General features: G+C 37.8%; 1 long non-coding RNA gene across 1 annotated transcript; it reads left to right on the top strand.

Annotated features, from left to right (window-relative positions):
• Nucleotides 1–269: 269 nt before the first annotated feature.
• LOC138151845 (uncharacterized) lies at nucleotides 270–6,111 on the top strand. The gene is made up of 3 exons (XR_011165939.1): nucleotides 270–682; nucleotides 3,243–3,363; nucleotides 5,428–6,111. It is a non-coding gene; the product is annotated as an uncharacterized lncRNA (long non-coding RNA).
• Nucleotides 6,112–10,981: the final 4,870 nt, after the last annotated feature.

Here is a 10,981-nt window from a genome sequence, read left to right as displayed (position 1 = left end):
TAAACAATTTTCCATATGCCATGAGAGACAGTATAGCATAGTGGATAATAACTGGCCTTGCAGTGAGGAAGACCTGGGTTCAAGTCTCACCACTGGCACATACTTTTCGGGTGGCCATGGGCAAATCCCTTAATCGCTCAATGTTTTAGGCAACTCTCTAAGGCTATTCATTGCAGAGAAGGTGCCAACCTGACTTAGTAGAAGGAATTTCCTCATTGTAGAGGTAGATTATTGAAATGGAAATTGGAAATTCCCCTTTAAATTGATAAGATCACTCAAATAAACAGGTTCAGTTCAACTCCCGGCCATGACCCCTCCATGACTCCTGAGTGTTCTTGGTTTAGCATTCCAGGAACTAGCCATTCCCAGGCCATGTCAACCTGGAGGGGTGGCTCCCCTCCTTGTGCAACGTGATGTTGTTAAAAAACACATACCAAGCCTCAGGCAGATGGGAATGTGACTGGGCCAGATGTGTACTGAACGAAGGGCGCATGCGCCAGAAACTTTCTGGCTCCAAGCCTTCTTTGTTTAGAACAGTATAAGAGACCTGCGTCCTGTAAGCCCGGTGAGCCTCACCCGCGGGAAGGACGCTTCGCCCGGGAAACTCTTTACACAATTCAAGCTGTGCAGGCTGTGACGGGGCTCCCAGCCATTGATTGACTTCGGAGGTTCCCTTGAATTGGTGATGTATTCTCTTCCTTTACCGATTATCTTGATTGGTATTGTGTTATTGATTATTCTTATCATTATATGCTTCCTATGCAAATCTAAGCTATCTGTGCCTTGCTTTTTCTAAATAAATTTCTATTTTATATTTTTCTGGTGTGTTGAAGAGTGTCATTTATAGGAGTGGATCCGAACCTCATTAAATCATACTAATACAATTATTCATCCAGAATTCCCCATTCAAAGTAAAACAAATTACATTTGTACGTTGTTATTTGTAAGTTGTCTCCCCCTTTAGATTGTGAACACTTTCAGGGTGGGGTCTCTAACCATTGGGACAATGTCTGGTATATAGTAGGTGCTCAATAAATGTTTATTGACTCTCTGACTGAAAAGTCTCTATGCCTATCTTTTTTTTTACCTGACAAGCTTCCAAATACTTAATGAGAGTGATCATACCTCCCTTCTTAGACTTCCTCCCCTAATCTAAACAACCTTACTTCATATAACTGACTTAAAAAATGCAGTCTCAAGTCCCCTCACCATCCTCCCTGCCTCTTGACTTTATCTTGTCAATGTCCAGATGTGTTCTGATCATGACATATTACTATGCCATCCTCACCTCCCTTGTTCTCGACATTGTGCTTCTGTCAATGCAGTCCAGCTTAAAAAAGAAAATCATTAGTTTTTCATTTGTTTGTTTCTGTTTGTCACATCACATCTCTGACTTCTATTGAGTTTGGAGAACAGCACCCACTCCCCACCCTCCCACCCCCAACACATATATACACTAGAAAGAATTTAGTGGAACTGAAGATTAATGGCCACAGCAGGCTCTTGGTTTCATTTGTAAAATCATATGGGACCGGGGCGGCCAGGTAGCACAGCAAGTAAGAGCACCAGCTCCAGTGTTGAGAAGACCTGGAGATCGAATCCCGGGCTCGGACACTTAGTACCCACCCAGAAACACCTGGCCATGTAACCTTGAGCAAGTTACTTAACCCCAATTGCTTAGGGGCGGCCAGGTGCTTCAGCGAGTAAGAGCACCAGTTCCAGTGTTGGAACGACCTGGAGATCGAATCCCGGGCTCAGACACTCAGCACCACACCCAGAAATAACTGACCGTGTAACCTTGAGCAAGTTACTTAACCCCAATTGCTTAAAAAAAAAAATCATATGGGACCACAGTGGGAAGGTGAATAGACAAATTTGCCAGAAGCAGATGCTTGAAACAAGTACCATAAAAAGAATCCACTCAGTGTGCACTCTGGGCAATATCACATCTGGATATGCAACTCTGTCTGTGCTGATAGGCTGGCATGTCTGGTGGAGATCCACTGCTTGGGGACATCACACACTCTACTGTTGATAGCATGGGAGGCTTTTTCTTTACCTCTTTATTCATTCCTCTCTTCACTCATCTAGAGCATTGATTTTTCTATGCTAACAGCCAGCAATCACATATAGAAGGCAGCCCTGATTCCTTTGTTTCCAATCACTTCGGGCAGCTCTTTCATCCACTCTGTGCTGCTTAAATATGCTTCATTTTCTATTATTTATGTGGCTGCCTTTGATACAGACAACAAATAACCAGTGCTTTGTCAACATAAGACATCATCCCTATTTCTCCACTGATGCATCTTGAGTAGTAAGCTGGGTGGGGAGGCATGGAGAATGTCACAGGGAAGCTACGGCTGATGCCCTTGGCTGATGCTGTCATCCACCCAAGGTTGGCCTTCTACTCTCCTTTAGGGTATCCTGCAGGACAGGTCTGAGAAATATAAAGCAGAAATATATTGGAGGATCATAGAATGTCCAAGATGGATAAAATTTTAAAGATTTTACTACCTTATTTTCAGAATTGATTTGCCCAAGGTGGCAGTGCTAGAAATAGAACCCAGAACTCCTGACTCTCAATTATATATGCATCTATCTATATTCTAAAGGTCAGAAAAATGACAAAATATAATTTCTTTTTTTTCCTGTCCTGGCCTCATGGGCTCTTAGACCTCTTGATTGTTCAGTAGTGCCAAATATACTGCAATGGCAGTGATGCTAGATTGCGGCAGAAGCATCTCCTTTGTGGAGGAGCCATTTCCACTCTTGTCCAACCCCTTAGTTCAAACTGTGGGATACCCATTTTGATTACCTTCCCTACCCATGTAAGGACACTTAGAAACAGCTGTTAGAGTAGGTCAGGAATATTATCCATCAAAGTTGAGATATGAACCTAGGCCCTCTGACTTCAAAGCCAGGATTCCAACATGTGATAATTTGTGGTAGGTTTAATTCCTTCTGGCCAAATTATTTTGAGAAACCAAGACTGACAGTGTTAAACTGTAAGTACCCTATGCAAGGGAAATTCATTAAACTAATCATAGTAAGGTGCTAATGGTTTACTTTAATTTTCAAACTTTAGGAACACAAGGTAACTGAGGGCATCTGACACTTATCAGGAAAGAGAATACAAGAAAAGGGTTTAGAAAAGTGAGGTAGGGAACACTAAATGTCAACATACTGCCTTCCCTAGGACTGTTCCCAATGCCATCCCAAATTTTCTGTTTCCTATTTCCTAGAATCATCAAATGTTCAAACTAGAAGATACCTTAGAAATGAAGATAATTCAATATTTTCACTGGATTACAGATGATTCAACTGAGAGCAAGAGAAATGAGCTGATTTACCAAAGTCATACAGGTAATAAACATCAGGGTCAGGATTTGAACATGGATATTACTTAAGGAAAGTTTGTTGAAGAAATTTTAAAAAACAATTGTTGCTATAATTTGTCAAATTACCTGAGGCCTGAGGAAAAGAGTCCAACAGGTTATTGTGGTAGAATATTGGAGCTGGAGTTGATGTCACATCATAAAATCACAAAATAATAGAGTTAAAGGATAATTTAGTGAATAATTTAATTTTAAAATTATACAGATGAGTAAATTGAGGCCCAAAGCAGGGGAGGAATGAATTATCCAAGGTATAATGAGTAGTAAGTGGAAAAGCTGGAACACAAACCCATGATTCCTAACTTGACATTCAGTTGTTTTTTGTTTGTTTTTTGCCAACTTACATTACTACTCCACATACCATGTCACTCCAATGGCCTAATTTAATAAAGGAGGAAACCAAAGTTTAGAGATGTGAAGGGCATTCACAACTAGTAAAATACTTCAACAAGTATTTTTGAAAGTCTACTAGGCATTGTGCTGTGTTCTAGGGAAAGGCATGCACAAGTAAAAGTTACATATCTTAAGGAGATTATAGTCTGATGAAGACAATATTTACAAATCTAAGTGTATATACAGCCATAGATAGATAGATTAGAAGGATGAGAAGATGGGTAGGTGGCTTATAGATGATAGATATAGATATTTAGTTAGAGATCTAAAGTAAATACAATGAAATGTTGAGGTGAGGCACTAATAGCTATCATAATAGCTAGCATTTATATAGTGCTTTACACAAATATCTCATTTTAGCCAAACAAGAACCCTGGGAGGTAAATGCTGTTATTTTTTACAGATGAGGGAAATGGTGACTTGTCCAGTCACACAACTAGCAAATATCTGAGGCCAAACTTAAACTCAGGTTTTCCTGACTCCGGGCCTGTATCACCTAGCTTTATTAGATAACTAGATGTGGGTATCTGAAAAGGATAGGGAATGAAAGTGAAGAGGGAATGCATTTTAGTCATGCCTGTGGAAATGGTGTGAATACATGGGAGATGGGGAGTCATAAATGAGAAGTAACAAAAAATCCAGTTTCACTGGGCCACAGAATTCACGGAGGGGAAAACAATACAATAAAGCTGGAAAGATAGATTGGAACCGGGTTATGAAGGGCTTGAAATGCCAGATAGAATTAGGCCACCTTTTGTCTGAATTCTTACCTAGGGTAACCCTTGCTCACCAAATGGGCTTTACCTCAGACAAACTGAGACCCAAGAAAGAGCTAATTTAGAAAGGCCTTGGTCATCCATTGCACCCTGAGCCATCGAAAGTCATCTTGACTTTTGTTTTGCCACTGGACTTTGATAATCCTGAAGGAAAGAGTGAGGCTGCTGACTGTGCACATCTCTGCCTCACTTCAATCCAAGCCATGTGCAAGTCAAGACACCCTCTTGTGTTGTTAGTGGTCCTCTTTGAGAATAAAGGACCCACCGCCACCAGTTTGCATTTGATCCTAGACACTACCGGGAGCAATAAGAATTTATTAAACATGTGTTGATAGGGTCAGGGTTAGTTTAGAAATATCATTTTGGCAACTATTTGAAAGACAAATTAAAGATGAAAAAATTTCTCTGTTATATGTGACACACCCTATTAGGTTCTAGGATAGATACAATAATGTATAAAAATGATCCCTGCCCTCATAGATTTTACAACCTGCTATGTAAACTTCTTTTTGGTTGTTTTTGTTTGTTTGCTTTTTACAATGTGGGAAGGAAGGAAGACAGATGTAGAGGAGTGCTACTGGGCAGTAGAAGTTGGGAGATCTGAGTAGACTACCTTATTGGGTGTGTCTGAATGATACATCTGAAGAATTAAACCATCCCTTCATCTTGTTAAAAAAAAAAACTACGTGGTCATGAATGCAGGTTACTATATTTGTTGTACTATTGCATGGCCAATGGAAATGATATCAGTCCTGACTATAATAATTTCTTCCTGAAGTTAAACCAATGTAAATTAATTATTACAACAAGGAGAATGAAAGAGGGCAGAAATTACATTAGCAAATATTTGTCTTACTTTCCAGAAAGAAATGGTTGCCAAATGCATTACTGAGTTCGAATATAAACTCATCTTTTAAATATTACAAAGAAGAATGGTGGATGATTATGAGTAGTATTATGTCAAAGCATCAAAAAGCAGAGGAGGGTGAAATCAATCTAAAGAAAATGACAAACTATCTAAGAAAAATCATCCTAAGGGCATTCATTCAAAGGTGAAAATAAAAAGAAGACTACAAGAAAATGGAAAAGATTTGCAGAAATTCTTACAAAAAATATTTTTCTCTAATAAGGACAATGGAACTACTATACTTGTATCCTAACATTACAGTTCCTGTGATTCTTACCAAGGAAGTAGAAATATCATTAAGGAGATTAAGGATTAAAAAAGCAGCCAAACTGAATAAAATCTATATAAAAGAGCTCCATTCTGAAAGAAATATAATCATGAGGGTATTGAGGGTTCAATTTAGAATATGCCAAAAAAGTAAAGATGACAATTGGGTAGGGGTGTGTGTGTGTGTGTGTGTGTGTGTGTGTGTGTGTGTGTATGTGTGAGGGGAGAATCTCAGACCTTACTGAATCCAAAAGTAAGTGAGAAACAAAACATCAGAGATTACCGACCTATATGCCTACTTTCTCATCTACACAAAACTTCTATGAGGACCTTTGATACACAAACTAATGGCATTTTCAATGAGGTTATTGAGATGGATCAAGGTTTTCTATATACAAACTGACAGCATTCTCAATGAGGGTTTTGTAGGGATCTCATAAGCTTTTACAAACAATATTCAACAATGGACTTTATTTTAATCCCCCTCATGAATGTATATAGTATGTTTTGTATACCCCCAGCAGGTATGCAAGAATACCAAAACAGATGAAAGTTAATTGGGAAATATTTAACAAAATAAGTAAAATAAAACATAATGTTAATATGCTATTTTTAAGTCAATATGAGCCACAAAGATCTATGTGTAAGGTTTAGTGACCTCATTTTCTACTTGAGTTTGACACCAGTGATGTATATCATATAAGATTACATTTTTCTCCTTGTTTCTATATTATAAAGAAAAGTGTTCATATTGGTAGGACAAAATGCCCCCTTGCAGGATCTTTTAAAACAAGGACTATTCCATCCATATATCAAGATCTTTCAATTCTTTTGAAAATGTACTAACAAAAATAAGCCTGTTCAGCAACCCTCACAATTAGGTGAAGCATAAACTTGGAAACATGCTTGACAAAAGAATTTCTCATTATGCTCGAGGAGATACAGGGAAGAGTCTAAATTAAGAAGACATTCCCTGAAAATGGTAAGGTCTTCCAGATGTTCCTCATCGTGGAGGACAATGTGTGGATTGCATCCATCACAAAGGACAGCAAATAAAGATGGACAATGAGCAGGATCCAGAGGTGAAAAGGAAGAGACTAATTGCTTTGGGAAAGATGCAAAATCAGTCAGAAAAGCATTTATTAAATGCTTATTATATATCAGATATTCTTCTAGTTGATGGGGATACAAAGAAAGTCAAAAACAGTCCCTTCCCTTGAGGAGCTGACATACTAGATATTGTTCAGTCATTTCAGTTGCGTCTGACTCTTCATGACTCCACCTGGAGTTTTCTTGGGAAAGATACTGAAGTGGTTTGCAATTTCCTCTTCCAGTTCATTTTATATATGAAGAAACTGAGGCAAACAGGATTAAGTGACTTGTCCAGAGTCACACAGCTAGTAAAGATCTGAGTCCAGATTTTAATTCAGAAATATGAGTCTTCCTGAACCCAGACCTGGTGCTCCATACATTGTGTTACCTAGCTCCCCCTTCACATTCTAAAGTACAGAACATTTACTGACCCAATGCTTCTTATAACAGCAAAGAACTAATTTTTCAATGCAAACATTTTTACTAATAGTGCTCTACATGACAGTAAAATTTAGAACACTACTACCTCTGAAGAATTAAAATCTTGCATCACATAATGATGGAAAGGTACATGGTGAATAAGTGAGAAGTTACAACATATGACCTCAAAGAATATTGAGCACTAGGATTAAAAGATTTCTTCAAAGACATGAAAAAATAAACTAGCTCTTCTCATATGGCAAGAGTGAAGGATGGTAGTGATCTCTTGGTCCATTCTATGACTGTGACAAATATCGAGGACAAGAATCACTACAGATGATCAGCATGGATGATTTTCCATTTGCATTATTATATGGAAATCTAGAACTGGTAAGATCACTATGGATTTGAATCTTTGAGCATGGTAAATCTGTAAAACATTTCTCAGTTTGTGGTGGTGTGTGGGAATAGGCAGGGATGGGCATGGGGGGCCCATGCATCTTAGAACACTGTGCTTGAAAGTAATACCTTCCTTCTGTTGATTTTTTGCTACATATCCTGTACAGAACTGGTTGTGTGTATTTGAATGCTGTTGTCTCTATCAAATTGTAAGCTCCTCAAGGGAAGGAACTATCTTTTTTCTTGTATACCCAGAGCTTAGCGATATGTTTGGCACATAGTAGGGCTTAATAAATTCTTTCTATGTATAAGGCACTTTTCTATTCATGAAAGCCAAGACAAAAATGAAGTGGTCCCTCTACTCAAGGCATTTACAATTTAATGAGTGGAAGACAACATTTACACAGAGGTAATGTTCCCACATTTTTGAGACATCATGAATCATCATGCAATTAATACAAAGCAAAATCAGGTCATAACTTGCTTCAAGGGAATAAGAGAGCAGTAAGGGAAGAATCACTAATTACTAGAGCCATCTAGAATATATAGAAGGTGGCACTAGAGTTAAGCATCAAAGGAAGAAAAGTATTTCAGAGGTAAATGAAAAAAAAACAAGGAAAGGAAAGACATCACTAGATGCTTCTACAAAGGTATAGCAATGGGAAAATGTTATGCCAGTTTCAAAAATAACTTAATTGGACATTTTGGATAAAATGTAGACTGTGGGAAAGAAAATTAAGTGTTGGGTATATGGGAGCCAAATAATGAAGGGTTTAAAAGTTAGAATGAATTTACTTTTTTATGTAAGAGTGATTAAAAGAGAACAGAGTAATAGCTAGACAGCCACATCAAATTGGGAAGTCCTAGGGACAGGTCTTATTTCTGATAAACAGTATCTATGTGACTCCAAGCAAACCATTTAATCTCTCTGTATTCTAGGCAACTATTGAAGATTATAAAAAGTTGCAGAGAAGAGGTAGAGGGGGTTTCCTCACCTGGGAGTTCCCTATACAAATGAAATCATAGGTTCAGTCACTATCCCTTCGCAGTACAAAAAGTAACTCAGGTCAAAAACAAAACAAAACAAACAAAAAAAGAAAGCCATGGGTGGGGAATGGGTAGCAAGAGGAGGGAAGTGAGCTGATGGGCCTCATTCTTTTAAATAACTTATTGTTGCATGAGTAAATCCATCTGCCAACCCCATCTTAGCACAACACCTTGCTGCTGGTGGCATGTTTCTTTTTTCAACTTGCTGTATATGAAATATTAAAATCCAAGGTAAATCGAGAACACTGAGATCAAGTCATTTGTTAAAATATCAGCATGGCAAGAACAGCTGGTTTCTAACCTACCCAGAGGAAAAAAAAATTAAAAGTCTTTTTTGAATATTTCTGGCAGATCCTGTCATCTCTTCCTCAAGCCAAGTGACAAGTGAGCTGTTCAACAGGGCTTCGAAAAAAGTTCAAACCATATTGTGCAGCAGATGCTTTGAAACTATTATTCAGTGACTCTGCATGGGCCCCCTCCTGCCCTCTTATCCCCTTGAAGCAATTTATGACCTGTTCTCTCTTTGCATCCATTATATTATAACTGCATTAATTCCTAAGATGCATTAACCTCACCTCTACCTTCAATTTATCTGATGACTCCCCTTTTCCTCTCGACACCACTGGGTTACCACCACTCTATCCCATCATACACACACATTATCTTCTTCCTTACACTGTGTCCAGCAGGGTTATTCAAGACCTGTATTAGCTCTAAAATGACCAATTTGATATATATTGAACTTTTACCTAATTCACTAGTTCTGGTTCTTTCCTCTTTTGTTCCCCCATAAATTCTCCAGCAGTATTCATTTTGGAGGATAATGATCTTTCTTCTCTTTTCCATTTCATCTTATTTCCCAATCAATCTCACCTGAAAATTAACCTGGGTTTTCACTTCATATGTTGCTTGCCCTACTTTAAATTATATACATTGTCCTTAGATCTTATCAGAGTTATTCAATAGTGTTCATTATAATGCTCCTCCATTCCTTTCAATGAAATTTTATCTTTGACATATTGAATCTATGAAATATTTTTCATTTATAGATTTTGTTCAAGTCATGATTATTACCAACACAGAAGCAAATATTGGAAATTAGGGCTGGAAAAGTCTTATTAGGGTGTCAAATCTATCCCCAGGGGCAATGTAAAAATGTTGCATGTAATCCAACATTTATTAAGCCCCAACAATGTACCCCACACTTTACAGCACAGAGGAATTGGGCAAAGCCCCTTCTGCAGTGATTTACAATAACATACCAATGCACCATCCATTCACAGTGTAAATGACTCCAGAAACAAGGCCTCTAAAGTTTACCAAAAATTATTTTATGATATGATAATTTTTCCACTGAGATGTGTTCATTGGCATTTAGCTTCTGTGTTCATTTGGCAGGGTTTCTAATTCTACTTGCTGCTAGTTAAGGGTAAGGATCAAAAGCATAAAAGGACTATTGATGATAGATTCTGAGGACTGAGACCAACGTTCTTTTCCAAAAGTCACCGTGAAACAAAGGTTGACTCACAAGTTAGAGGACTTGGGTACTAATTCTACTTTTGTAACCTTAGGCAAGTCATCTTAAAACCTCTATTCCTTTATCTGTAAAATGTGATGACTGGATTACATGGCTCTTGAATTCCTTTCTAAATCTAATGCTATGATCGTAAAATCTATGTTGTTTTTTCTTTTTCCCCTTCCTATGTCTGGTCAGTAATTCAAAACAAACACCAAATTTGTTTATTTTGTGAAACATCATGGAAAGAAGATGCTACATTTTTCTCCTTTTCTGTTTCCTTGATTTCTAACAATAATGATAATTCAATGATAATAATTCTAACAATAATGGTAATAATGGCTTACTATTTATAAATGTCCATGTAGGAGAATCAGGAAGTTTACATGACTGTATGAGAGAGCCACATAGTAGATAACTGTAGTCAGAAAGGTGGATTCAAGTCTTCACTTTGCTACTTATTATATGTGTGACACTGGGCAAGTAATTTCACATATTTTGGTCCGAGTTTCTTAATTTGTAAAATGAAGAGGTTGGATTACATCAGGGGCACTTAAACTTTTGGTGTTGTAGAACCTTTTGTCAGTCTGGCAAAATCTATGGAGCCCTTCTTGGTGGATCAGAGGATACAGTACTCATAAGGTGTCAGGAAGATAGGAGTTCAAATTCAGTCAAAGACACCTACTAGCTGTGTAACCTTGAATAAGTCACTTAACATCTACTTCCTCACTTTCCTCAGCTAAATGGGGAGTGGGTGATAATAGCACCT

This window comes from Petaurus breviceps, unplaced genomic scaffold, assembly GCF_028583685.1.
Source record: "Petaurus breviceps papuanus isolate PSGF00001 unplaced genomic scaffold, PetGlider_PUasm1.0 90919, whole genome shotgun sequence".
Lineage (NCBI taxonomy): Eukaryota > Metazoa > Chordata > Mammalia > Diprotodontia > Petauridae > Petaurus > Petaurus breviceps.
Note: the sequence above shows the minus strand (reverse complement) of the source record. Positions and strands in the feature narration are given on the sequence as shown.